Source organism: Neophocaena asiaeorientalis, unplaced genomic scaffold (assembly GCF_003031525.2).
Source record: "Neophocaena asiaeorientalis asiaeorientalis breed wild unplaced genomic scaffold, Neophocaena_asiaeorientalis_V1.1 scaffold117, whole genome shotgun sequence".
Classification (NCBI taxonomy): domain Eukaryota; kingdom Metazoa; phylum Chordata; class Mammalia; order Artiodactyla; family Phocoenidae; genus Neophocaena; species Neophocaena asiaeorientalis.
The window spans coordinates 1,113,312-1,117,715 of NW_020173951.1; positions in this window are offsets into that span (position 1 = coordinate 1,113,312).

The window sequence follows — 4,404 nt, forward strand, 5'->3', positions numbered from 1 at the left end:
TTTTTTGTGATTGTGCCCCTCATACCATCTCATTGCAGCTTCTCCTTTGTCTTTGGATATGGGGTATCTTTCTGGGTGAGTACCAGTGTCTTCCTGTCGATGACTATTCAGCAGTTACTTGTGATTCCAGTGCTCTCACAAGAGGGAGTGAGAGCATGTCCTTTTACTCCGCCACCTTCACAAGGACTCCGAAATTTTAAAATTCTGAACTATTATCTAGATCTCAAATTATTATTTGTTTGCAGTATCATAAACAAGTATTTCTACATTTACTCATCTAATGTTCATTTATGAGGGATCTCAAAGAAATTGTGGTCAAAAACGAATAAGGCTTAACTGGCATTGTTGGGATGCTCTAGAGCAAATCACGGGCTCCTTGTTAGGGAGGCTTCTCAGGGCAGCCCCCTTGAGGAGGTGATGCTTCTGAAGGAAATTAATTAAGGTGGTTCTCTCAGGAGAAGGGAAGTGAGAGAAGCAGGATGGGGCAAGGGAAGGGATAGTGTTATTCCTGCCTTCCACACAAGTTTATTAAGAATGAATTATATTTTAATTTTCTATGTAATAATATCATGAGAATAATTTGACCTTAATGATTTCTTTTTTCCTTGGGGAACTTTAGAGATTAATAGAATGCCCAAAGCAAACATATTTGCTTAATCAGGGCTAATGTAATAACTATCATTTACCATCACTACCCTCCCCCCTACACTTTTCTTGTTTAGATTTTAATTTTCCACATCAGTTTTGCTCTTACATAGGTATGATTTATTACTAAAGTCATAATAATTCCCATTTACTGAGATGTTTTTGTACTAAATTCTTTGCATCTATTATCTTATTTAATTCTCACAAGAATCTTGTAAATTTCTGTTTTTACAGTTGAGGAAACTGAGGCCTAGAATGCTTACTTGCCCAAGACTATAATGGTAATAAGTGACAAAGCCTGAATTTAGACTCAGGCAGTCTGATTCTTAACCACTCTTCCATATTATCTCCTCTGTTTCTTTTATCTTTTGCTAATTGGTAGAACTAAACTATAAATAAATATTGGTGACAGAGCCCTTACACACGTACCCATGCACATGGGCTGATTGCATGGCCTTGGTTATCTTCGAGCCTTCACCATGTCTAGCTGTGGACCAGAACAGCACTGTGTGTGCACACCTGGCTAGAGCACCATGGCTTTGCTCCGGCCACCTTTGAAGACACTGACAGATAGCTCATCTACCTTCTGTCACCATCTTATTGGTGAATGCCATGCCAGCCTGGGCCACCCCTGAGCTGGCCCCCATGGGTCAGCATCCTGTCTGAGGCTCTTTAACAAGCCAGGCCCAGTGAGCCTAGCTGGATGGTCCACTCTGTAAAAGACACTGTCTGCCTCAAAGACACCTGGGTCATCTTTGGCCTTGAATTCACCTTAGTTTGGTGGTCCTTGGTGTTTTGATAATCCTGCTGTGCTTTTCTTTTTTTCTTTCTTTTTTTTTTTTTTTTTTGTGGTACGTGGGATTCTCACTGCTGTGGCCTCTCCTGTTGTGGAGCACAGGCTCCAGATGCGCAGGCTCAGTGGCCATGGCTCACAGGCCCAGCCGCTCCGCGGCACGTGGGATCCTCCCGGACCGGGGCACGAACCCGTGTCCCCTGCATCGGCAGGCAGACTCTCAACCACTGCGCCACCAGGGAAGCCCCACTGCTGTGCTTTTCAAAAGCTAGAATTTCCAACATCAGCTATCCTTTTCCATTCCATCCAGGGACAGGAAATAGTTATAAGTTGCCAGAACTGTCATCTCTCCTGAGGGTCAAACAGAAGATGAGACAATGTCTGGAAAGTGACTTGAGCGTCTTGAAAGTAGGCGAAGATGTAGCTGCACTGCAGTCTTCACGTGATTTTAAATTGTCTCTGTTTTCACAGGTTTAAATTTGATATTAACTTGTTAAATAAACACACTTGTGTTTGTTTAGATGTTGGATATAATTTTTGATTCCTTATAAAACTGTTAGGGGAAATTTTAATTTGCCAAAGGAGGCCTGTGATGAGCAAAGGAGCAGTGCCCAGAAGACAATCCTCCTTCCATGTGTCCCTGAGGCCCCCTCCTAACTCACTGAACAGCTTTGCCACTTGCTTTCTACCATGGATAAGATAGAGACCTGCCTTCATAGAATGCAGTTATGATGGAAAAACAGAAAAACGTCAGCAGACAAGATCTTGGTAGGTTGGGAAGCTGAGAAGGATCCCAAGGTGAGGGAACAGGTGGGAGCAAGTGGGGGTGGAGAGAAATGTTTCTTCTCAGATGAACACTTCACCATTAGCCAGAAAAAAATATCTCATGTTAGTTTCTGGTTCCCTGTTAGTTGAGAAACTTTAAGTGCTAAGTGCTGTGAAAATGTTCAGTTATAAGGCCTGGGCTTGGGATTTATGTTAATTTTAGCAAAAGTCTTTTTTTTCTCCTCCCCCATTTTCTTCTTCCTACTCAAGCTCTGATACAAATGTTGCTTGATAGAGTTTCCAGCTTTCAACTCTGATGGCATAATCTTCTCCAGAAGCTACCCACGGTGCGCAGTGATGTTTCCTGGAGTTCACCCAAGTAGTAAAACGGAAGGGTCTGGAACACCAGTCCCCCACTGAGGACACAGTCCCTGCGGGAGAAAGGAAAATATATCTACATCCCAATGAGAGGAAATCAGAAGAAATTTATTGGGAAAGTTCTGTTGGAGAAATGGCATCTCACAATTCAGTTTCTACTCTTCCCATTTTGGCCCAAGAGTGATTTTGTAGCAGACCCTATCCATCCCTATCCCTACACGCCTGATGGCCTTGTGCCTCAGGGGTGTCCAGCCGCACCATGTGCCTGACTTTCCTTTCTCCAAGCCATGCTCCTGCTGCCCTGGGGCCAGGAACTTAACACTCCCCAACAGCAACCCTCAACTACTAACTGAGTTGGCATCTGGATACCCAACTCCCTTGCTCTCCTCCCGGGATGACTCTGAGGGTGTGTTTTGCACTGGGCCCTCAGTCACCCCCAGGACTGAGCTCTAGGCACCCACGGATGTAGCCTCCTAAATAAACCTCTCATAGCGAAACCCTTATTTCAGAGTCGGCTTCCAGGGGAAGCCAACTAAGACAACTATGAGACGTTTATTTAACCAATCATTATTGGACACCTGCTGTATGCCAGGCATTGTGATGAACCAGAGGACATGGATTTCCCCCTCTCTCTTCTTCCTCCTCCTTCAGCCCATTTCTCCTCCATTCTATCCTACACATCAATTCCAGAGTCACCTTCAGGACACAAATCTCATTACGGCCTTCTCCAACTTAAAAACCCACGATGGCTTCTCATGACCAAAAAGCAAGCTTCAAGCTCCCTAAATGGCCCTTGCAGAGTCCTTGACCAAGCCCAAGTGGGGCACCCAGAAGACTTGGCTGTGATCCCTCCTCTTCCCCATGTAACCTGGGACCCGACCTTTCCTGCTCACCGGGATGAGCACATGGCCAAGGTGCAGAGAGTGGGCTCTGGGGCCAGAAGCCTGCTCTGCTACCCAGTGTCAAGACAGGTTATTTTACCTCTGTGTGTCTCAGTCACTGCATCTGTGAACGGCACAGAAGTACTTCCTCTGCAGAGCCACTGTGACGATTAAGTGCATGAATGCATGTAAAGCACAGAGAACAGTGGCTGGGCACACCGTCAGTGCCAGAATTATCCATAGTTTTGGAGAACACAGAGCAGGATCCTGTGTCAAGCCCTGCCTGGACCATATCCCCTGTTTGGCCCATTTAACAAACCCCTTCAAGACCCAAGTATTAACCTCTCAATGCAGTTTTCCCTTCCCAGCAACTCACACCCAACCTAAGAAATAATTGCCCTCAATTTTTAAGTTCCATGCTATTTTTATATGTTTTGTGCTAACACTGTATTATGGTTAATTGAGCATGTGCATGCGTGTGTATGTGTGTGTGTATGTGTGTGTGTATCTCCTACGTAGACTGTAAGTTCCCTCAGGGTAGAGGCTGTATCTTATTTGTCTTTATGTCTCCAATGTCCAGTATAGCACCTGGATATAGTTGCTGCTCATTATAATTAGTTTGAGGTAAGAATAAGTGTATGAATGAATGAATGAATGGATTTGTTGCAGGATATAGAGTAGGACCTACATCTGAATGCTCCGCCCACCACCCCACCCCACCCCTGCCGTCTTCCACCTCTTTCCAGAGCCTTTCAGCAGAGTGGATGACATCTCATGATCCTCCAACAATCTGTGTGCTTCCTGTCCCTCATCAGTATGGAGCCGGCCCTTAGCACTCCTTCTGCTTCTTGCACTCCAAGTCAGGACATCACAGGGACATGACTGCTGAGAGCAGAGGCAAGTTCCCACGGTGACCATCCACCCCAGGGTGGCAGCAGGCAT